The sequence below is a fragment of the Protopterus annectens genome, chromosome 11.part0 (assembly GCF_019279795.1).
Source record: "Protopterus annectens isolate FY-2018-M chromosome 11.part0, PAN1.0, whole genome shotgun sequence".
Lineage (NCBI taxonomy): Eukaryota > Metazoa > Chordata > Ceratodontiformes > Protopteridae > Protopterus > Protopterus annectens.
Window position 1 is genome coordinate 699733962 of NC_056745.1, and position 26377 is coordinate 699760338.

The 26377-nt window shown below is 35.6% G+C and overlaps 1 protein-coding gene across 1 annotated transcript in view; it reads left to right on the forward strand.

The window, feature by feature from the left end:
* Positions 1-26377, forward strand: part of LOC122814986 (protein-methionine sulfoxide oxidase mical3a-like) — a 663428-nt gene that overhangs the window by 19778 nt on the left and 617273 nt on the right. The gene's annotated exons all lie outside the window — the stretch shown is intronic.

A 26377-nucleotide genomic window follows, 5' to 3' on the forward strand; every position in this document is an offset into this window, starting at 1 on the left:
GTTTATTACCACATTGAGTCAGGTATTTATTGAAGTCATCTTTCTTTCAGGAGATTTGCAGAAACAGAACTGCTTTGCACAAATTTCTGTATCTCTTACTTCATAAAGATATGACTGTAGTTATAGTTTTGATGGAGATTCATGAGCACTTAAGCCAAGTTCAGGCCTGTGGAAACCTGATTCATATCAGGCTGAACTGTATACACAGAGCTGCCAGTACAAAGAAAAGTGGAGTAACATGCATACCTGAGGAGGCAGATGCTTCCACAGTAACATTGTACTGGTTTGCAAATATGTTTAACAGAAGGAACTTGAGGAGAGCTCTTGTTAATGGAATAAGAGAATTCTGGCAGTTACTGCTATAGATTAAGTCTATAAGCTGTTAACTTAATTTGAATCCCTCAATCTCCATTTGCCTATTGCATGATTCTGAGCAAGTTACTTAATCAGAGAGTGCTCTGGGACACCTGAGAAGCTGGGCTAGGCTCCTCAGTGGTTTCTTCAGTCATATGCTGTGTAATCTGTTTGGTACTGTGTTATCTAACCTACTGGAAACTGTTAAACCATCCAGTTCAAGGTTAGGTAAAGCTTGTCATCACAGATGTGGCTAATTAGATGTGAGTGGGTGCTTGTGTTGAAGACTTTGGACGGATTTACAAGTAATAACTCCCCAATGTGTGATCCATGTTTACCTCCATTCTGAGAAATTCAGAAACATAGAATTGGACATTGTTATCTCCATAGTCCCTACAAAAGTTGTGCTAGGAGTCAGTTGACTAGAGAGTAGAAAGTCTGGCACTTTCCTATGACCCTCTGATTCTAAAATTTTGACAAAGGCTTAATAAAAACTATGATTCTGGTGTTAATTAGTTTTGTTAATGTTCTTTCCTTGTTAAGGAGATGACAGTAGTTTCTTTCCAAGATGGGGCTTATGTTTTAAAGTGTAAGAGAGTAGCAGAAAAAGCCAAACCTTTGAAAGAAAGTTTATGAATTTTTGAAGCCAGCCATCAAAAGCAAAGAAAAGGAGGGCTGGATCTTAGACATCACTTTATTATTTATGGTCTTCTGTATTCTTTAAGTGTATGTGCTGCAGAGAACAATGTGCAGAATCTGATACATTGTCAGTAGACTAAATGTTCTTCCGAGTGGTTGCTTGCTGAAAGAATACACCACGTTTATTACCAAATGAGATTTTAGGTAAACTATTTTGGGTGGATGCACTCACACAGCAGACAGATTTGTGAAGCAGATAACTGGCTTTCAAGATATAATTGATGAAAATATATTGCATTGTTTATTATGAAAGCAGCTCCTCTCAATCCCTCAGTTAACCAAGAAACCTCTAAGCTGTCTTTAGTGTTTCATCAAGGCTTTCACTAAGGAAGAGCAAACAAGTGTTATCCCATTAGACCATAGCTAGCTTCAGCACATATTATCTATGACACACTAGCTTCCTAGAGTCTAAACTCTTCTAAAGAGCAGGTATTGTGAGAATTCCTAGTATGGTCACATGGAAGAGATGAAATTGGAGACAGTGTGTGGAGTCAGTTGATGCAATCTTAATTACCATAAAGCATGTGGTGCTAGAATTTCAGAGGGTAGCCTTATTGAGGCCTTGTTCCAGAAGGCTTCAGACTTTGAGGAAAAAGGATGTTGATTAGGATTTTGAAGAGATTTTAAACTGCAGCGATGATTAATAGTCACTAACTGAGATTCTTATAGTATTCCATAAACTGAATCGTCCTTAGAGTACAGAGTTTACATTCCCAAACTTTAAATCTCCAAATGCTTTGTCTTTCCTAGAGTGGTTGACATAATCTGAGGCCCTCAAAGTAATGTCTCTGTTGATGTTTATATCCCTAAGAATGACATTTACAAAATGTTTCATAAAGCGTAAAACAGTTGTCCATTAAATGATATAAACAAAATCTACATGTCACAGGAAAAAGCCAACGTACAGTGCACAGTAGAGTAAACCTAAGGTTACCAATTGGAAAAAATATTTTGGACAATTAACCATCTTTCTTGCCAGTCGTGAAGTTGTCTTTTAAACTTAGTATTAAGGTTTATGGTATTCCAGAATTCCCTTAATGTATTAATAACACGATCACTAGATACTAAATGTAAGTTCTTTATACAGTTACAGTGTTTAGAACAGAAAGTATAATAATAGATGAAAAATTCCTTACAAAACATATTAAGATTCTGATCGATAAAGTTGGGTATTATTAGTTTGCCATTTAAATAATTCTAATTTTGTTATAATGGATTTGCAGAACCAAAACACTTGCAAAGTATTGGCAGCTGGATGACAACATATTACACGTTAACCCTCTGTTGAGGAAAGCCATATAGTTACTTTGCCAAATTTTATACATACAGTATAAAAAGTCATAAATTGTTTTAGATATTGTTTCCATAACTCATTGCAGATTATAGTCATTTTTACAAAATGCACACTGTTTGTCCTAGGTAGATGAATAAGATGAGGCCTCACAGAAATTAGGCCAGGATTCAGAAAAATGCTCCCACGGTCACTTGAAGTACCTACCAAAGGTAGGTCTGTTTATATGATTGCAGGAAATGCTATTCAGAGACATGTTTAGCCACAATGAGTAAGACCTCATTATCAGCTAATTTTCATGTCTCTGAATTGTTTCTATTAGAGCTGTTGCAAAAATCACTTGGTGGGGTTAATTACCTCTAGCAGCCCATATATTGCATTGGCACAAGTACCCCCCATACACTCTCACACACACACACACACATACATACATTCAGGCATTCACACATGCACGCACACACAGAGACATGTACTCAGCATTACATCCCAAAAACTCGAATGGGCTCACAGACACTTACCCATTTATAGATACACACACAAACACACATGCGCACACATCCACACTCTCCAGTCTCTTCATAATCTTCCTTACTGGCACCAGACAGACACACACACACACACACACACACACACACACACACACACACACACACACACACACACACACACACACACACACACACACACACACACACACACACACACACACACACAAAATCATACTAGCTCATTCATGGCCCTGCAAACTTGCACACACAATGGCACACATACATTCATATACTCACATATAGCCCATCACAACCTATTCACTGAACTTCACTAAACTTACTTGTAAAGTTTGTCTTCCATTGACTAGAATAGGTGACTGCAGGCTTTTGGCTGAGTTAATTTAAAAACTGGGCTTTGCAAATTTACTCAAAGAGTTTCTCTGACTGACCACTTTGGTGATTCTTCTGATCATGGAAAATCACTGTTGAGATTTTGTTGCTGAATTGTAAAGTGTAACCATGAGGGCTTGGTTGCTTATGGGATGGCTTATCACTCATGCTAACTCTTTTTGAATCCCAGCCTTAGGGCAATACTCAGAAGCCATGGATGGTACACAAAGCCTTGCAAGTTGCTTTAGTAATTGGGCAAGACTATCTCAGTTCTTAGCCCTATCGCTGTTCCATAGCAGGATGGCAGTACCACATGATGATGCCGTAGTTTGGGGTGAAGTTATGCTAATGAGGTCCATTGGCACTCCTGTGCACTGTTCTGGAGGGGAAATTGCCGACTGCAGCAATTCATAAATGTCCATACTAGGCAACTGCCATACAAATCGCTGCACAAAATGTCAAAGTTAACAGAGAATTTTAGTTTGTGTACCTGTGCTTTTTGCAGAGTGGAAAAGCTTCATCCTCCTCAGACTGCCGATCCAGATAGATAGTACAGTGAAGTATGAGTGTATGAGAGGCTGTGGGAGATTATGTCCGTGTGTGTGTGTGTTTGTTTTGAGGTTATAACATTGGCATTTTGTGTGGGTTCTGTGAATTAATATATGTGCACAAATGGTTATTGTGAGTGTCTGTGGGAATATGCTTGTGTGTGTGATTGATCGCTGCCTGATGTGATCTGTGGCTAGAGTGAATGACACTGGATGTCTCTGTCTGTGTGTCTTTGTCCATGAGTGTCTGGGCATTTTTGTAGGCTAAATTACTGAGCATCTTTATGTCTGCTGGGCAAGTGTGTGTTTTTGTCTGGTCTGCTAATTGCTTGTGCTGCCTACTAGTTCTGGTTGGTAGGTTGTTCAGCAGTGCGGTTTTTCAACCTTCCCAGTTATGTGATTCATTGTCAGATGCGATCTGTTTTAAGTAGACACATAGATGGAATGTGCATTACTGTCAGTCACACATCTCACCGTGTCTGTGCAGTGTGAGTTGTCCTGCTGCAGCTTTCACTACAAATACCAATCCAACTTTGTAAGTGTTAAGTATATGCTTTATAAATATGGTGCTCTCACTATAAAGTATGGTGCATAGCATCAGATTTAAACAGATTTAGATTTATGTTTTGAAAAAAAAAAATCCAGATTCATTAATGCCTACACCAAGTGTACACAATCTGTATTCAAGAACATCCCTACCACATTTTTTGTGCTTTCTAGTCATTCGGAAAGATCACACTAAGTGTACATGTAGTCTACACTTTGTGGTAACCTTTATTACTCCCCCGCTTTATATAAGGCTGTAAGAAAATCAGTAGAAAAACAAAAATTAGGAGGAAGAAGATGCGAGTTATGCTTCTGTTGTCTCTTCACTCAGAGTGATGTGCACTTAGCGTAGGGGCCAGGGTAAGCGTCTTTTAGAATAATACTTACTATTGCCATGTGCCATAGAGGGAACTATTAATAATACTGTGACAATTGTGCCTTGGCCCAGCAATCAAGGAGCCTCAATCCTCACCACTAACACCAGGGAGGTCGTCTCCTAGAAGAGGAAAGGATAACTAATACACACAGTAAAGTACAATTTCCTTAAGTGCACATAGAGATCACAGTCAGTCTGGGGCTGGTTACTCCCTTGCTCCCCAGGTCCCCAATAAGACTCTCCACTGGCACAGCTATAGGGTCCAGATCTCAGCCTAGCTGGCATGCTAACCTCCAGTACCCTCTCTGTCCAACCAATGCTTCGTGTCCCTGCCCAAGTAGCTGGCACACCACACACACACTTTGAGAAGAGGTTATACAACCACACTAACCCTCCTGGGATGAAGGCTGGCACAGGTTCTCCAGCTGTGCCCCTTTACCCAGGCTATATGGTAGTAATTACTGCTATCACCAGCTAATAAATATCAGCTACTCAAAAACCCTTAAAAGGGTGTCCAGTTATTGCTGTGCAGTATTATTACCAATGGTAGTATGACTAACAGTCAAGTCTTACTTTAGAGTGGCCTATTACAATAACCTCTATATATATGCAATGTACTCTAGAGCTTATCTCTACACAAAGCAGCCACAGGTAGAAGGTTTTAAAAATATTTAATAATAAATAATTAAAACACAAGACAAAACTACTACACCACAGAGATATCTAAGAGTTCAGAGATCACACAGAAACTTAACATAATACAGTAGGGCAGGTCTGATTTCAAAGAAAACTATCTAATTAATCTTTACTAGCTTTAACTATTCCTACAAGAAATCACAATGCTAAAACTTACATGTGAGCATAAGGCAGAGTGCTGATAAGTGGATATCCAAGATCAAAATGCTCCAAGTCTCTTGTAAGAAGTAGTATTTAAACATTACTAACAAACATGTCTCTAAGGCCCTCCTAAATTACATCGTTTTTGACACTTAGGTTTTCCCAGTATTCATATTGCATCATCTTAACACCTGGTCTGAGTTCTCAGGCCACAAACTGCATTACTTAGCAATCTAACACCTACTCAGAAACTTACAACAATACAAGGCATTTCACATATACATTCTAACAGAAACTAGAGTAGTAAAGCACCTTCCATATCTAAATTCTGGGCATAAACTTTAGCCTTAAAACAATGGGCATGAAACCTTCATCCAGCCGCACTGGAGCCGAATTGTAAAACATTAAAGAGATTCATAAGATATTTTCAACTTAAAAAGACACATTTGAAATACTTGGCTTGGTTTTCCTTACAGCAGATGGCAATGCTGCAACAATCTTGAAGTTCACATTTTACAGTGTTTTCTTACATTTAAAAACACAAGCCTGTATTTTACATTTATTTATACAGTTGATAGAATTATGTTATCAAATTCTATTTGACTAAGCTGGCAGTCTTCGCCCATCTTTCCCCAATCATCACAAATACAAATTGAACTAGGAGGTAATTGTTTTTCACTGATGATGACATCTGACATTTTTAAGGTTTGGAACAGTGGAAATCCAGAAGAATTAATAATCCTATTATTTATTAATAAACCTGGATTATGATTTATGTGCTGATACATAATCATGTCATCCTGAACATCAGATGTGGTCATTATTTGTTGAAAATTCAAAATTATTTCTTTTTAAAAGTTTAGATAACTTTAATACACTCAGGCTGTCTGGTTATAGAAATGATAATGAAATTAGGATAACACATATTATGTAAATAGCTGGCTTGTGAATTAACCCGTATGGGTACCCAAATGTACCGCTTAGCAGAGTTTGTAATAATTGTGAATCATTTTTGGATTTTACTTTTGCATTATATATGTAAATACATTTCTAAGCCACCATTAATTCTAGATGCTGTTACATTAAAATAATCTGTCTGGGGAGATTTGGTCAACTATATAAAATTAGTGAGTTTTATAGAATTTAAAAAAAAATGGTACAGGATGATCTGATGAATTCAAATAAAATAATATCCCCTTTAAAAAAAGAGAGAGTAGTCTTATTAAATCATTTTTTAAGATCTTCCTTTATTTCTTGTCATACTTTTTTACATCTGTGGTACAACTGAAATTGTTTTGCAAAAGAAGTTATATGTATGTACTTGAAGATGTTTATTTTAACTGGTTGAAAGTCTGTAGAATTAAGAAGAGAATAATTGCCAAAGAGTATAACTATAACCAATTTATTTAGGTTTAATTTAGAGTCAGAGGCAAAATAAAAGGTATTTATTGTATTTCATGTAAAATAAATATTAGCAGAGGGGGCTTGAGTATGATATTGACATCATCAGCTGAAGCAGTATTGTTATTTGAGAGATTATAAATACTCATAAACGGAATTTTAAATAATAATTCTATAAATGAACTAAATAAAGTGAGAGTGGTCATTCATATCTAGTTTCAGTTTTTTTATAGAAATACAGTTTGATTTTTTTTCCCCACTATCCAATAAAAAGATAACTAGATTGGAATTGAGCCATTTAATGTGTTCAATAAATTTTGAAGGAAATCTGAATTTTTCAAATAACTGTCAAATACGTCCGAACCACTGACTGACTGATCGACTGAAATTTGTTTACTGGGAAAGTCCAACTGGGCAGTAATGCTTTTTTCAGTGGAGGCCCATAGAAAAAAACTCTAACATATTACATGAAAGTAAAATCAGCAGACTAGAGCAAATATTAACATTTTATATGGGTTGTCATTTATACAAGTACAATTTAAAGGTTGTCAGTTATACAGGTATAGTACAATATACTACAGAGTAACCTAAGAAATAGTAAGATTGTCTAGTGAGAGAACTAAGCTTAATCTGTTTAAATTACTAGAGTTAAAGAGAGAGAAAAGAGAGTGATGGAAGCAAAGGTGAGATAAGTGAGTAAAACTCGTGAATTCAAAAACAATAGAGATACAGTAGTCAGATGAGAAAAGGGTTATTACTCAACTGACAGAGTAGGCAACTTGAAATAGAACAAAGACTACAAGACTATCTCTGATTTTAAGTCTAAAGTAAGATGTTCAGTGGTATCTTTCTCAGGAACGTAGTGTGCTCAGAAGGGATGTGCAAAGTAGCAATCATGGTGGTCACTCTTCATTTTGAGACAGTGATAATAATGGATTTTCTTTGAAGAACTAGAGGAAGTTGTTCATAATTCTGAAAGTGAGGTGATCATTCGAAAGAATAGTAGTGACCACCCCATCCCAACACACACTTTCATGTATATAGGTTTGGTAAGAAGTGTGAAACCAGATAATTGTCATCAGTGCTCCGAAAGGATGCCTGGAACATGTAGGTCAGTTAATGCATAAAGTTAATCATTTTTTAGATGAGCTTCTAACAGTGAAGTGAAGCAGGTTGAGGCCAGAAATGATGGCCCAGACAGACAAGGACCACATTAGTGTTTTTGGCTGTCATGCTTGGATTATGGTGATTTTATTTTTTTTTCTTAATTTGTTGAGCAAACTAATCCTCCTAAAACTCTTTTCCAACCATGGTCCAATGCCCATCAACCAGAATGTTTTATTAGAGGTGGGAGGAAACCAGAGTACTGGAAAGAAAACATTCTGAAGTGGGTAGAAAGTATAAACCTATAAAGTCTACACAGACAATGAACAGAGATCATGCTTGAACAGCAAGCACTGGAACTGTATGGCACAGATCTTACCCCAAAGCCAACAACATTCAGTGAGTGTGAGTTTATCAGAATAAAAGGACTCCAAAGGAAATCTGTCGAGCTTTTTTTCTATGTAACATGTTTATCAAGAGATTTTGCAACAGTTTTTAAGACAGTTAAACCTGTACAGTAAAGGTCCTAATAGATTCTCATCATCATCATCTATGTCCCCCTTTTTTCCTATTTTTACATGAGGTTGGGAGTGATGTCAACTGTTACTACCCCTACTGATGCAATGACACTATCCTAGCTTCTTTAACAGTAATGTGTGCCTGTCACATGTCTTCTGTCATGCAGTCAGTCCAGCTGTTGGCTGAACATCGTCTTCTCTTCTTATCTTCTTGTCTCCCAAATCTGCTTTAACAAATCATCTTATGCTTTCCTGTACATGTTACCAAACTACTGTAATCTGTTCTTCTTGGTCTTTTCTGCAAATGGGGCTTCTATGGTTGGAGCTGTTATGTTTTCATTTCTTTATCTCAAGCACTTCATCTCTGTCACCTTAAACTTCCTCAACTGCTCTGCCCTCACCGATGAGGTTTCTGTGCTGTACAGAAGCACTTGTCACAGCACTGTTTTGTACACATTACTTTTCAACTTTGTGCCAGTTGGCTGCAGTACTTCTGATTCTAGCTTTGACCTCCACATTCAGATTTACTTTCTCCTCAACGACATCTCTCAGATACTTGAAGCTGTTAACTTCTTCCACTCTTGTCTCTTCTGTCTCAGTTTTCAGCATCTTTTAATTTTCCCTACAGTCTTTCTGTGCTCGGTTTCATCCCTTGTCCCTGTAGTTTTATGTTTTAGTCCCCTATCATTTGCTAAAGTAGCTATTCAAAGTCTGCTTGTAGAATCACATTGTCTGTATATAGTAGCTTTGTTGACATGTTCACTGGAAACTTATTTGTGAATCTGAACACTAGTTATACCTGTGTCATTGGATCCTTGTACATAGCCTGCATTAAATCAATGAATGTGTCTGGGACTTTGAATCATTGCAGGGCCACCCAAATCAGCTTTCTTGGGACCTTACCATATTCTTCATGTCTGGGAATCTCCAGTTGGATGCTTTTCTCTTTTTCAGCATTTTTTCTATCTGTTCCACTGCAAACGTCATAATGGTTGCACTGCATTCTAGTTCTAAAACCTTATGTCATACCTTACCTCACCTTACCTTATACTTATACCTCCCTTACCTCATACCTTACCTTATCTTATATATATATATATATATATATATATATATATATATATATGTGTCTACTTCTTTTGACCTAACTCCCATTTGCCCGACACCCATTTGCCCGAGACCAAATGACTGAAATTTCATTTGCCCGACATTTCATTTGCCCAACAAGTATTATTAGCAAGAAAATGGAATATGCCCCCTTCCCCACTGTAGTGCGACCCTGGAGTTAGAATATATAGTTAGGGGGGATGTGGGGGGTGAAGCCCCCCACTTACTTTTCTTTTACTAAGCAATATTACATCAAAAGTTAACAATATTATATGAAATGAAGTGGGGGGGCTTTGCCCCCCCCTAACTATATATTCTAACTCCAGGGTCGCACTACAGTGGAGAAGGGGTCATATTCCATTTTCTTGCTAATAATACTTGTCGAGCAAATGAAGTGTCGGGCAAATGAAATTTCAGTCAAATGGGGTCAGGAAAATGAGTGCCAGGCAAATAAAAGTTAGGTCAAAAGAAGTAGACCCATATATATATATATATATATATATATATATATATATATATATATATATATATGCAGCAGTATCTTGGCAGTGATATCGGTATTGTAATGTAATGTTGTCTACGTATCAGTTCGTTCATAGCTCTAAATTTAGATGCAGTAACAAAAGTCTTAGCATTAATATCGGTGCTGTATGTATTGTTCTATACCGATCACATTCATAGCTGTCAGCTTAGCTTAGCATCCCTCTAAACTTAAACCTATGGGTGCTATTATTCTCAGAAATATGGTTACTAAGAGCATTAGTGGCCACACTTCTTCTAATCTCTGATTTATGCTCCACTATCCGCTCTCTCAGTTTCCTAGTGGTTGTACCTACATAAAATGATGTACATGATATACATGTAGCTAGGTATACCACTTGAGTTGTGTTACAGGTTACTGAGGTTGTAATGGTACATATGTCATTGGTTACAGGATGTTTAAAAGTATCTGTTTCATCGTAGATATCACTACAGCAACTACAATTATAACATTTTTTTGTACTTGTCTTCCGTTGGACCTTTTCCTTATATTCTCTAAAATCCTTGTAACACAATTTCCATTTTAGTGTTTCAGAATTTCTATAGGAAAATTGTGGTCTTTCTCCAACTATATTTTTAATCTCAGACATAGCCATTAATATTGTCCAGTTTTGCTCTATTATATATCATACATCCTTGGTATTATAGTGTATTGAAGGATACTAACAGTTTTCTGTCTGATTTATATGAATGGTATGATAGATATGTTGGTAGAGGCTTTATGTTTGTGACACTTGATATCACATCCCTCTTTACAGTGATTCCAAATGACTGTGGAGTAGAGGCCATACGTAATTTCCTAAATACTGAAATTAATATGCAAGCTAGGGAAAGAGAGAATATATGTACATTGTTAGAAATAGTATTAACAAAAAATGTTTTTATTTTTGATAAAGTGCCGTACCTACAGCTGACTGGGGTAGCGATGGGCACCCCAGTAGTTAATATGTATGCTAATCTGATACTATATCAGTGGGAGAAACATTATATTTTTAGGAGAATGAACTGAACAATAAGGTCATGTTTTATAGAAGATTTGTGGATGATTGCTTCTTAATATGGGGAGGTAATATGGAATTATTAGAGAATTACATTATATATTTAAATAGCTCCACAAACGTCTTAAAATTTAAAATGTCAGCATCAGATGAAAGTATAGTATTTCTAGATATCCGCCTATATAAGAAAGAAGGTAGGATAGATCTACCATACATAAGAAGAATGTGAATGTTTGTAGATATATTAATAGAAATTGTATGCATGCACCGCATACTTTTAAAGGAATACTGACAGCGCAACTGATAAAAGCGAGTAAGCTCAACACTGAGGAGAATAATTTTATAATTCAGGCTAGAGAAATGGTGCAGGAATTTAAAGGACATGGATATTCTAGTCAAGTTGTAAATGAAATATATGAGGATGTTGTTAGAGGGAGACGAGATAGGTATAAACCAATCTTTAGTGCAAACATGATACAAGCAACACATTCATTAGATAGAAAAGAAAATATTTTATTTTTATTTATTTATTTTATTTTAATTTTGTTTACCGGGATGGTCCGACTGGACAAGGTCCATTTACAGTGGAGGCCCGGGGAGAAAAGCTCCAGTTTAATTAGGATAACATATTACAGTAAATAAACATATAATACCATATGTAGGCAATAGTATCTATTGAACAAGAAATTTCTAGACGGAAGTCAAAAGAGTAGACATTTGCAGTAAAAAAAAGCAATTTACATATATACATTTAGTTAGCAAAGAGCATAGTCAGATTTTATTAGGTACATGTTTTCCATGTAAAATATTTTGAGGAAATATATTTATTGGGGCATGAAAAGACAGATAGAAGTTGGTTGTAAAGGTAACAGATTGTGGTCTATGTGATACATGGACAGAGCCAAGAACTTGTGATATGGGCCTTAAGTGAGTTTTTGAATAGAGTGGCGCTAGCTGCAGAAGTCACAGATGGGGGGAGATTATCCCAAGTTTTGGCTATAGTGTATGAAAAGAGAGATTTTCCTGCTGTATTATTTGCTGAGGTAGTAGTGAGGAGTGACTTGTTGGTTGAGCGGAGTGGACGATTTGGAGTGTGGCGGGTCAGTAGATGCCTTAATGCAGGAATTTTATCGGGTTGTTTTAGGATGTTATATGATAGAACAAGTTGGTGATATAGTAGCAGCTGTGGCAGTTCGAGCCATTGAAGTTGTCTGAGAGGTATGCAGTGATGGGTTCTAAATGGAGTGTTTTTGGCAAACTTGGCAATTCTGTTATAACAGGACTCAAGTTTGTCTAGGTCAGATTTCCTAATGTGAGTGAGAATTGGGGCTGCATATAGTAGTGTAGATAGGAGATGGGTTTGAGCTAGGGTGACTTTAGCTTGATTAGTTAGAAAGTTCTTTTGCCTGTATAAGGAACCCATTTTTTGTGCACCTTTTTTATAGTTTGAGAGATGTGGATGTTGAAGTGGAGGTTGTTGTCTATTTCGATGCCAAGGAGCTTGGTGTGAGGAGAGGGAGAGATGATAGTACCATTGGCGGAGGAGATGGAGAAGAAGACTGGAGTTGTTTTTGATTTGTTTGGGGTAAAAAGTAGTAGTTTGGTTTTGTTAGGATTTAGGATAAGTTGTATGTTAGTTATCCATCTTTCTACTGAGGTGAAGGACTCTTGGGTGAGGTCCTGTAGGGAGGTCAGGGATGGAGCTGAGCATATAAGGGTGGAATCATCTGCATATTGGATTAGTGAGGCATGCAGGCTACTTTTGTATAGGTTATTGGTAAATATTGAGAAGAGAAGAGGTCCTAGTATGGAGCCTTGGGGTACACCAATGGTGGTTGGGAGCAGAGATGATAATGCTCCTTGCCACTGGACAGCTTGTTGTCGTTCTGATAGGTAGCTTTTAAACCAAGCAATAGTGTTTGGGTGAAGGCTAGGGAGGTGAGGCTAGGGAGGTGAGGGTATAGTTAGAGATGTCACTACATTTAATGTTAATACCAAGGATGTACGTTATATAGTAGAGAAAAACTGGACAATATTAATGGCTATGTCTGAGATTAAAAATATAGTTGGAGAGAGACCACAATTTTCCTATAGAAATTCTGAAACACTAAAACGGAAATTGTGTTACAAGGATTTTAGAGAAGTTAAGGAAAAGGTCCAACGAAAGACAAGTACAAAAAAATTTTATAATTGTAGTTGTTGTAGTGATATCTATGATGAAACAGATACTGTTAAACATCCTGTAACCAATGACATATATACCTTTACAACCTCCGTTACCTGTAACACAACTCAAGTGGTATACCTAGCTACATGTATATCATGTGCATCATTTTATGTAGGTAAGACCACTAGGAAACTGAGAGAGCGGATAGTGGAGCATAAATCCGAGATTAGAAGTGTGGCCACTGATGCTTTTAGTAAGCATATTTCTGAGAAACTTAGCTTAGCAACCAGGAGCAAATTTTAAATAAATACTCTTAATTTCCTTGAAAAGTTAATCAGCAATGGGCTTTGCATCATCCTACATTTTCTGAACAAGAAGCACAAAACTCGTGTAACATTATTAACTCAGTGTAATCCTAGGTGATTTAACAGGAAATCAAGCATTTTGTGAGGGGTGAGATGAAATCACATCAGGGACAGTTGAGATACATAAGTATCCCCGATATTTTAACAATATCCCAGTGCACCCAAATAGTTAATCTCCCTTAACAGACCTGAAGAAATTGTTGCAAACTGTCCTTCTGTAATGGGGTTCATGCTCCAAACCTGTAAAAAAAATGTACAGAGAAACCTGTTTTAAGAAATGTAACCCTGTTAGTATCTTGAGACAAAGTTTGATAAAACCAAATGCAGTTGAGTGTTTTTGTCCTCTAAATTAAACAACAGACTTTTTAAAACCGTTCCTCTTAATAAGATACACACATTTAATAATTATTTCTCTATAAAGCTACACATAATTAAATTTCATTAATAAAAAAGACAAAAGTGAAATACATACATTGATGCCTGAAAGTGTAGAGGCATCTACTGTTAACTGCCAACTCAATCCTTCTTTTTCTAATCTGTCCTTTCAATAGCCAACTCTCTCAGTAATAATTGACCCTTGAAAGGGCAAAAAACACATTTTGTGAGCCAACACATACACAAGAATGTTTAAGTAAAGCACTGTTTGAAATGTTCTTATTAATGTCAATGCAATATTCATAAATCCTCTTCCTTAAAGGTGCTCTGTCGTTCCAACATAGTATGCATCACAGGTAGCACAAATTGCAAGATGCTCTACAGTTTTTAATGATCCAGTCAAATCTACAAGGACATGAAATCACCTTTGGAATTGTTTATGTACAACTGCTGCTGAGACCTCTTTAGAAGCTTCTTGAGGAACTTATTCCATGTGCCCTTGATGTCTTCTCGACTGACCTACTAGACCTAGAGGATAATCTAGGGAGGAAATAAAAGTATGCACAGAAATTATGGACATGAAGTCAAGGAGTTGATCTGCTAAGTGTAAAACTGCTTGGGTCTTTTCATTCTCAGTCCTACCTGTCCTCCTACACTGGCTAACATCTATCTTTTACAATTCCAGACTACATTTTTTATTGAGAGTAAGGGCTTAGTATTTCTGCTGTCTGTGGAGTAGTTGGCTGTGTTTGTACATCTGGTGGCTGAAGCTTTCTTTATATTATCAGCTTGCAATCCTCTGATATTATTCATGGCAAATCTTTTTTTAAGAATTTTTATTGAATTTTAACAAGTTAATCAATAACAAAAACTGCAATATAGAAATTTAAATAACAATATAAGATAAAAGGAAAAACAACTAAGGAACTTACTGAGGTGTCTAATAACTAAAATTACAAAAGTCCTTCATATAGATCTATTTATTTATTTACATTTGTTTTTATTCTTGAATGTTCAGTAACTGTTTGTCCAATAGTTCTTTGAATCCAGTCCACAGGTTATAGGATGAAGTAATTCTGATGGATCATGTTTTAATGGTAATCAATTCCATGTGAGAAAAGTTTGGTTGCAATGTTCTTACATTCTGTGAATGAAGGTGAAGTCTCACTATTCTAATTTCTAGTTATAACCTTTCTGGCAACAGCCAAAATGGACCATAACAGAAGGATATTTTATTTTTTAATACAGTCAGGGATCAGCGTATTAAAAAGAATCAGTGATTTGGTTAAAACAAAATTATCAGAAAATAAAGTCTGTAGGTAAAGATTAATATTGTACCAGTAGGATTTAAGAGCTACACAGTCAAAAAACATATGTGCCCAATCCGCCTTAGTCTCCACTTTACATCTCCAACAAGACACCTTTTTCCTTACTGATTAGCTTGATTTTGTGTGGTATAAAAAATGACCTGTACATATATTTCCAGGAGGGCAATCTCAGTTTAAGAGAAGAGGTAGGCAGTTAGTTTAGATGATACCAGAATTGTTCTTTTATCATCATCAGTAGATGGTTTATTATTAACTAGAATTAAGTAATCCCAATATTTATACTTCTGTGAATAATTTTTTGTTTCATTTTTGATTGCTTTATATATTTTAAAAAGTATATCATTATTAGATAAATTCTGCTGTATGGATATTATCAAAAAATATAATAACTTAGGCACAGAAGTTCTTATATTTAGTGGCATTAATTCAATTTTACTATCCACAAATTGTCTACAAGACTGTATTTCCAACCACATATCATTATTTGTCATGTTTATTTATTAAGTAATCTACAGAATTCAGTGTGTTATTAGTAAACAGTTGAAACCAGTAAATCAGATTCTTTTCTTTAAATAACATAATCATAGAGAGGTTTGAAGAAGGAATATTATTATGTGTAAAAGCAATAGGGAAAAAGAAGGAACATCCAAGCCTTATAAGCTAGATTTCTATAGATACAATTTCTAAATGTCTTTAATAGATGTGACATGTAATGAGAAGTATGTATTTGAAAATTATTGGCTATGAAGTATTCTTTTAAAACCCAAATAAATGAATTATTTAATACTAACATTCTATTACAGTTAGATGTATTAACAGTATTAAAATAAAGGATTCCCTTGATTTTTTTTCCATTTGGCTGAGTAATACTGATTAGTTAACAGAGAAATAGTCTGAATTACAGAAGAGATGGAGTACAGTTCTAAATCAGGTAGACTAATTCCCCCATTAGACCATTCTCTAATATGATGGGCCAGAGCTACTCTAGGTCTATTAGGAAATTAATTTAAATCCTTTATGTATGATTTAGATGGCGGTAAAGATAAAGACTGTATAGTCATTTTAATAATAGAAAACCTGTCTTCCATAGTGAAAAAGAATCTCTTCCGTGTATTTGAGATTATTTATGGTAATTAAATTAGTATTTTAGTTAAAACTATTGTATCTTCAATATTATTAGCTAATATTATTCCTAAATATGTTAGTGTATCCTCTTGAACAATATATTTTGTAAATCTCATATTTAAATTATTAATATTAGAATATTAGAAGAAATAGTTTTGTTTTAACATAATTAAAGATTAGACCAGATTTCCTCTAAAAACTTTCCATAGACTCAAAGATAGCAGAAAGGGAACTGTTATTTCCTTTAACAGTAAGAAGGATGTCGTCTGCAAACATTTTGATTTTAGAAGTTACATCACTACTTAATTTTATACCAACAATTTCTGAGTTCAGCCTTATAAAATTAGCTAATGGCTCCATAACAAGAGTGAAAAGCAAAGGGGATAGACGACAACCTTGTTTAGTTCCTTTAAGAATTTGAATGGGTTGAGAGGTGTATGTCCTTGTCTTAACATTGGCCTGGCATCCATTATAAAGTTGATTGATAAGTTGTATGAAATTACCAGAGAAATTTAGTTCTTCCAAAACAATACAAAGATAATCCCAGTTAACAGAATCAAAAGCATAATTTATATCCAAGCTGATTAGAGTCAAATTATCTTTGGAATTATTAATAAAATTGTTGCTCTCCAGGTCAAGAAGAAACAGGCGAACATTGTAGGTTCTTGTTCAAGCGGCTTTATTATATACAAACACATCATAAATGAAGCTATGTAACTTTAACTTATAAACAAACTAAGTAGTACTTACTTAAATGAGTGTATTTTTAATTGGATAATTACCTATGGCAGATAATATAAAAGGAATGATGGGAGGGGATTGTTTTAGAATATCTGATGAAGTTCTATGGTAAACAAAAAACGCAGTGACAAAGTTAAGCGTTTAATCAGATATTTTGTGTTTGTGGATTAATAAACAGTCTGGTGTTGGTGTACATCTTTGTGGTGCTCCTTACTGCCTATTTTATTTATTCCTTGAGTTTGTTGGAGTATCGCTTCCTTAGGCACGAATTTCCTTTATTGGTGTTTGTTTATAAACAAATTATCTGTCATGCACATAGATGTTAACACTCTGGCTGCACCTTCAAAATGAGACTGAAGCTAAGCATGCTTGGTATTTATATGCACACACAGACCTTGGAAATGCTTCTTAAAGGCATGTAAATCCTGTTTGATATTCATCAATCAAAAATGGAAGAAAATTCTTCAGTCTATTAGAGTGAGTAGACATGAACATTTTGTAATCAACATTTAAAAGGGAAACTGGCCTATAAGACGAACGTTTGGTAGAGTCTTTATCAGCTTTTAATATGGGAGAGATAAGAATATACTTCAACGAAGGAAGGACATTAGCCAAGTGTTTACATGAGGAAAAAACTTTGTGCAATAAGGTCAAAGCTTCTTTAAACATCAATGTATACATTTCAGGAATGATTTTGTCATTACTTGAGGCATTATTCCTTTTTAAAGCACTAGTTTGAGACCGAATTTCAAACATTGAAATTGGCTTGTCAAGAGATTTAATTTGTATAGCTGATGACTTATTTTTGTATTTTTTTTTAACAAAATGATCTAATTACATCTTTAGGATCCAATGATATAGATTCTGGATTAATTTTATTAAAGTAATCCCTGAATTACCTAAGTATATCTCTTATTTCAGTGACATTTTTTTAGGTGAGTTAATCACTTTAATGTGACTAACCTTACAAAACTTTTTAGTCTTAACTGCTAAGCTACTTAAGGACTTTGGGTTAACAGAAAAGGTTATAATTTTAAACCTCTCTAAGTTAATCTTGGTCTTGTGGTTTAAATTTTTTAAATTTCTGCTATTTAAAGCATTGATTTCCTCTGTTTTATTGACTTTACTTTTTGATCAAATAGTTTTAATTTTAATATGTGAGGTGGAGTTCAGGGATGAGTTAAGACAGGCACTGGGTGGCAGTGAAGAGTAACCAACTAGCTGGGTAACTACAGCAGGGCTAGTAAGGGAGACGGCTAGAAAGGTGCTTGGTATGACATCTGGACAGAGGAAGGACGACAAGGAGACATGGTGGTGGAATGAGGAAGTACAGGAGAGTATACAGAGAAAGAGGATGGCAAAGAAGTAGTGGGATTGTCAGAGAGATGAAGAAAGTAGACAGGAGTATAAGGAGATGAGGTGCATGGCAAAGAGAGAGGTGGCGAAGGCTAAGGATAAGGCATATGAAGAGTTGTATGAAAGGTTGGATACTAAGGAGGGAGAAAAGGACCTGTACCGATTGGCTAGACTGAGGGACCGAGCTAGGAAAGATGTGCAACAGGTAAAGGTGATAAAGGATAATGAGTGAAACATACTCACAAGCGAGGAGAGTATGTTAAGGAGATGGAAAGAGTACTTTGAGGGGTTGATGAATGAAGAGAATGAGAGGGAAAGAAGGTTGGATGATGTGGGGATAGTGACTCATGAAATACAATGGATTAGCAAGGAGGAAGTAAGGATAGCTATGAAGAGGATGAAGAATTGAAAGGGTGTTGGTCTAGATGATATACCTGGGGAAGCATGGAGGTGTTTAGGTGAAATGGCAGTGGAGTTTTTAACCATATTGTTTAATGAAATCTTGGAAAGTGAGAGGATGTTTGAGGAATGGAGAAAAAGTGTTTTGGTACCAATTTCTAAGAATAAGGGTGATGTGTAGAGCTGCAGTAACTACAGAGGGATTACATTGATCAGTCACAGCATGAAGTTATGGGAAAGAGTCGTGGAAGCTGGGTTAAGAAGGGACGTGATGATTAGTGATCAGCAGTATGGTTTCATGCCGGAAAAGAGCACTACAGATGCAATGTTTGCTCTGAGAGTGTTGATGGAGAAGTACAGAGAAGGTCAGAAGGAGTTGCATTGTGTTTTTGTAGACTTAGAGAAAGCATATGATAAGTTGCCTAGAGAGGAGTTGTGGTATTGTATGAGGAAGTCAGGAGTGTCAGAGAAGTATGTAAGAGTGGTACAGGATACGTACAAGGGTAGTGTGACAGATGTGAGGTCTGCGATGGGATTGATGGATGCGTTTAAGGTGGAGGTGGGGTTACATCAAGGATTAGCTCTGAGCCCTTTCTTATTTGTAATGGTGATAGACAGGTTGACAGATTAGATCAGACAGGAGACCCCATGGACTATGATGTTTGCAGATGACATTGTGATCTGTAGTGAGAGTAGGGAACAGGTGGAGGAGACCCTGGAAGGATGGAGATATGCTCTAGAGAGAAAAGGAAGGAAGGTCAGTCGGACTAAGACAGAATATATGTGTGTGAATGAGAGAGAGGATAGAAGAATGGTGAGGATGCAAGGAGTGGAGGTGGCGAAGGTGGATCAGTTTAAATACTTGGGATCAATAGTTCAGAGTAACGGTGAGTGTGGAAGAGAGGTGAAGAAGAGAATACAGGCAGGATGGAGTGGATGTAGAAGAGTGTCAGGAGTGCTTTATGACAGACGAGTACCATAAGAGTGAAAGGGAGGTCTCGAAGAGGGTAGTGAGACCAGCTATGTTATATGGGTTGGAGGCAGTGGCATTGACAAAAAGGCGGGAGTTTGAGCTGGATGTGGCAGAGTTAAAGATGTTAAGATTTGCACTGGGTGTGACGAGGGTGGACAGGATTAGGAATAAGTATATTAGAGGGCCAGCCCAGGTTGGAAGGTTTGGAGACAAAGCCAGAGAGGCAAGATTACGTTGGTTTGGACATGTGCTGAGGAGGGATGCTGAGTATATTGGGAAAAAGATGCTAAGGATGAAGCTACCAGGTAACAGGAAAAGAGGAAGACCTAAGATAAAGTTTATGGATGTGGTGAGAGAGGACATGCAGGTGGTTGGTGTGACAGAGCAAGATGCAGAGGACAGGAAAAAATGGAAACAGATGATCCGCTGTGGCGACCCCTAACGGGAACAGCCGAAAGAAGATGATGATGAGTTTTAATTTATCAAGTTTCCCTTGTATCTCAATTATTTCTTTATCATATTGCCTTTTCTTATTCATATACCAGCTAGTAGTTCTCCCGTACAAATAAGCTTTTAATGCATCCTATATATACATATATATATATATATATATATATATATATATATATATATATATATATATATATATATATATATATATATATATATATATATATATATATATATATATCCTGGAAGTCTCACTGACACTCTTAGATTTCATGAAAAGCTGAATTTTTGATTTAAGGAAATCTTTAAAATCTTTTAAGCTAGTTATATAAGCTGGAATTCTTTTAATCTGGACATAATTATATGTTCTAAGCACCAATTCAAAACAAATAGCATTATGATCGGAGAGGGGACATGAAACTAGTTTAACCTTACCTAAACTGTTAACTCATTTGAAATACATACTCTTATCAGTTCTAGGATACGTACCATGTCTAAGTGAAAAATGAGTTAAAAAGAGAATCTGGATCAGGAAAATCATTAATGTCCCTAATATGGAACGTTTCAGTAAAATCTTCAAGACTTTAGCTGATGGTAAATTTCTCCTTTTATCGGGAGTATTAGAGTCTTTTTCTGTCAAAATATAATTTAAATGTCCTGCAGGAATAATATTTCCTTTTGATACTTGAATAGTCTGGTTTAGATGTTTCACAGTATTAATCCCCAGTTCCTGGAATACAGTAAATATTGACTAAGGTATATAATTTCTTGTTGAGCTCTACTGTAACTGAGCAAAACATAGCTTTGTCATCCTTATATGTACCAGTAACTTTAGGTATAGGCAACAAATTATTTCACAATATAGCTACTCCTTTCTTCTTTTGAGAATGGTGAGAACTAGATAATACAGAAAAACGTTTAGAGTTAAGCTTCTCTATATCTTTGGACAAAAGGTGTGTTTCTTGCAGGAAAACAACTTGAGAATTGAATAATTTCAAATATTTTTGTAGACTTCCCCTCTTACAGCCATTATTCAAACCATTGATATTACTAGGTATATATTTTAAGTATGACATGGAGCATAGTAAAAAGAGTTTACTCATAATATAACCATTCATTTTGATTTGTAAACAGACATAAGTCATCACTCCATCAGCTCTGATATGAATATGACTAAACCTGTGATCGATCATAAATGAGACAGTAGTATAAATCAAAATCTTATAAGTAGTAGGCGCCAAGAAAGAACAAGAAAATCCTATATGAAATAAACCCCAGATTCTATATCCCAACAACCCCTCCATGGAATTAAATACTCCTAACCTGACCAGCATTCACTGCCCAAGCTGACTACCTAGCAAACAACAACAGTCTACTTTCCCCCACCACTTGTTAAAAAATTATTTATATAGTCATCTCATCAGACATTATAAACTCATCTAAAGCTAAATTGAACTATTCAAGGACATTTCTTAATTTTTGATAAGGAACATTAATCATAAGCTAGAAAAGATGTAAGATTTTGTGCTTACATTACTATATAATTGTACAGTAAGATGCATTTGTAAAAATTAATAATTGAGAAATATCTTGTATTACTTTTATAGGAATAGCAAGGTTAAATATGATGCATGACCAAATATAAGGCAAATGTCACCACTTCCAGAACAAAAAACAATCAATGGTTAATTAGAATATCTTCAGTATGAATTAGATCATTTTTAAAAGAAAAAAAAGAGATACTATATATCAATGAATGAAGAATATAAGATGAAAAACAGGTTAACCAACACCACTTTTAACTAACTATATTAAAATATAAAGATTAAATTACTTTCATATTGGATATTTTGCAATCATAAGAGCTTTAAAGAACTTTTCTTTTTGAATATGCATGCAGTTGTCGAATCCTGTACTGATGATGTCTGTCTTGTAAACCAAACAAGAAATGCAAACAAACTACTTATAAATGCTTGGCACATGACAATCAAAGGTATATGTAGACACATGAGAAACATATCAATAACATCAGTATTCAAAAGAAAAATGTTTTCTGACCAGTTAAATTATAAAGTAACTGAGGATAAAAACGTAAAAGGAATATAAGGGACTACCCTCTTCATTTACACATGGGTATAAAAAGTGGACCCTGGTCTGAATGCTGGATAAGTTCTCTGTATAATAACATCTGCTAACTACACAGTTAATTATGGTTCCAAGTACAACAATATGGAGGATCATTTTGCAAATTTTATTTACTCTCTGAAAATGCTATTGTCTGTATGAGTTAAGCATTTCTACTGTAATATCCCATTCAAGATTCTGCTGCTATAATGCCTCTGAAAGTAGAATGCTTTGTTACAGCTGTATAAAGTCTATAAACAATGCAGTCCATAATTATAAGGTCTGCTTCCCTTTAGAACAAATGTAAAGACATCAAACCAGTCATAGCTCACAACAGCTAAGAAAGCAAAGAGTTACGTCATTCGGCTGAAGGTAAGTCTGAGTATGCTGTTTTCCAGCAGGAAATTCAGTACGCTCAAGCCACCAGAGAAAAGTACAAGCTTGAAAGGGCAGAGAAAGCTTGAGCAAGAGAAATAAACCCTCAGACCCCACAAAAACAACACCAAAAGCAAAAAGAGAGCACCACATCTACACATCTATACCAGCAAACCCAATCACAAAGCACTTCAACCAAAAACACCACAACCCAATCCTACTAAATGTCGCCAGACAGAATCACATCCACAAACCTACAAAACCAACAAAAGGCAAACCAGTGCACACATAGAAAACTTAGCTAAGAGTGCAAACAACCGCAAATTCAGACATCCATATAGTTATCGAAGCATAACTCATTCATAACATATAAGGGAATATACGCCCCCCAAGCTAGATACACATCATAGACTAGGTGCACATCCAACCAAATAGAGCAAATAATATAAAAGACATAAAATGTATATCCGAAGTGATTAAACAAAACAGTATTGATGTGAAAATTATGAAATTGAAATTATTTTATTTATTTTTATTTAAGAAAATGTCTTTGTAACGTGGGAGGAAAACAGAGCACCCGGAGGAAACCCACATAGATTCAGGGAGAACATGCAGACTCCACACAGAAGGCACCCTAGCCGAGAATCAAACCAGAGAATATCTTGCTGTGAGGTGACAGTGCAACCACTGCAGCACTGCACCAGCCTCTGCACTTGCCCAGTAATCAAAGAAACTCAATCCTCACCACTGGCAACAGTGAGGGACGTACACAATAGGAGGATGACAAGTACACACACAGTAAAGTACAATTTCCCTTAAGGGCACACAAGGATCACAGTCAGTCTGGGGGCTATTTTCTCTCTCTTTCTCCAGATCCCCAGTAAGACTTCCCACTGGCACAGCTATAGGGTTGAGACATCAGCTGAGTGGCCAAGCCAAGACCTCCAGCACCCTCTATGTCCAACCAGTGCTTAATGTCCCTGCCCAAGTAGCTGACACACACACATTTTGAGATTTGATTTATACCCAAACACACACCTGGGAAAGGTTGGCACAGGTTTACTAGCTATGCCCCCTTCTGCCCAGACAGCTGTATGGAAAAATACTTGAATAAGGTTAGTGAAGAATTTAAAACAAAATAGGCTATAAAAAGTATTGAAATGAACCAGACTGAAATCCCTATATATATATATATATATATATATATATATATATATATATATATATATAAAGAAAATCAAGGCATTAAAAAACAGCATTGTCAACGAAGAGAAATAATTGAAAGCATACTTGTTACCTTTTAGAAAAAGGACTTCCACAGTTCCTATGTCATTTCCTGAAATATGTGAATATTTTGCCAGTAAGAAAGAGAGTGACACATTTTAGTACTAAAAAAAAAAAAAAAAAAAAAAAAAAAACAGAAAGTTAACTAACAAGTCATTTATTTTTCAGCTTCTACTTGTCATTTGATTTCCAGTTGTTAATTTTTGCAGTTCTCCTTAAAGACAAGCCCAACCGGTCCATTATCTTCTATTTTGTCCAGGATATTATTGGATCTTATGTAAGTCAAAGCTGTGTCTAGTTCTTCAAATATTTTAATTCCATCAGCAAGAAATATTTTCAGTCTGGCAGGAAACAAGTGGACCTTTATTTGTTGCTTTTTAAGTTCTTTACTCAATGGCAAAAAGTGTTTTCTTTTAGAAAATAACAGCTGAGTAATCATTGTCAAAACAGATGATATTGTCATTTATTCTGATTGGTGACTTAGACCAAGCAGTTTTAAGAACCAGTTCTTTATCTTGGGATAAAAAGAATCTTACTGTTGTTGATTTAGAAGAAGGGTTATTCATAGATGGAGATGAAGCTACGGATCTGTCTGCTGTTTCAATTCCATATGATAAAGCCTCGGAAAGTCAAAGAAATTAAGTAACCAAGAGTTCTGGAAATTCACCGTATTATTACCTTCTATGTTGTCCAAATATCCATATATTATTCCTACGAGACCTGTTTTCCAAGTCACCTAGTTTATTCAGCAACAAAGTATTCTGTTTTAGTAAAAATTCAGTATTATTTTCTCCTTCATGTCACCTTTCATCTATGTCATTAAGTGATTGTTTAATACTCAAAATCTGTGTTTTCTGCATTTGTTAGTCCTTATGAATCTGTTCTGAACACTTCTTAAAATTATCCAATTTAGCGCCCAGTCTGTCTAATTTCAGTGACAGCTCCTGAATATTAGCTAGGAGAGACTGAAACTCTTTTCTGAATAAAGAATCCTAAAAATTAGCCTTGGAGAAACTCATCTTTTAGTCAGTATGTAGTATAGTTTGACAGGAAAAGTCCAGAAAAATGTATAAAATATATAAACGTTTTTGATATAATCCTAAGTGGCACTTAGAAGTGTCAGATTCTTTATAGATAACTCGTTTAAGATTGTTTAAAATAAAAAAAAAAATTCTTGTCAGAAATCTTTGAAGTGGCAGAGCTAAAGAAAAATGCTGTTAACCAGAGCTCATCCTGGCCATGCCTCCATTCACAACAAATCTTAAAACTCATTTGAAGATATTCTTGTATTGATTTTGTGTCGGAAATATCTTTTAAATCTTGGAATCTGAAAAAGACCTCTGACTGTAGCATTGGTTATCTATTTTAATGTAAACGTTACTAAAATCTATATTTTTTCTGTGTTTTGTCTGGCTTAATCCTTTCTCATACTGTGTAATGTCCCGTCCAATCTCACAGCAATAAAGAATGTGCTATTTTCCATACTTCTGTTCTTAGTCTATGGTAGTAGCTTAAAATAGTCTAGCTGGATCAGTTCAGCATACATGCTTATCATATAATAAATATGAATAAATAGACATAAAATGTAAAAAAAACTATAAGGAAGGACCCAGCAAATCTAGAGTCTTCATAGTGTAATACCTTAAACTTCCTGTAGTGGAAGCTCATATGATATATGCAAGTGACCACTTAAGGACATATCACCTGTCCCTCTTTGTGAGGGACAGTCCCTCTTTGGCCAGTTGTGTCCTGCGAAAAAAACTAAAAAATAGCAAATGTCCTAAGATTTTAGGACAAAAAATATTTCCTAAGTTTTCTTTAATAGTTGCATAAAACAGTTATTTTGTATCTGAAACACTTAAATATTATAAGAAATAGCATAAGCAGATCAATTGCTACAATAAGAAGCTTTTATTTTGACAAAAAAGTGAAGTTCTGTTCTCTGCCTGGTTGTGGGTATGCTTTGTCCTGCAAAATCTCACGTTTCTACAAAAAAATGTCCCTCTTTGTCATTTGAAAAGATGGTAATCCTACATAACAGTGTTTCAGTTACAATACTTCTGAATCTCCAAGCATTTGTCGTTATACTTTTTTAATCAACATTTGTATGTAGAAGGT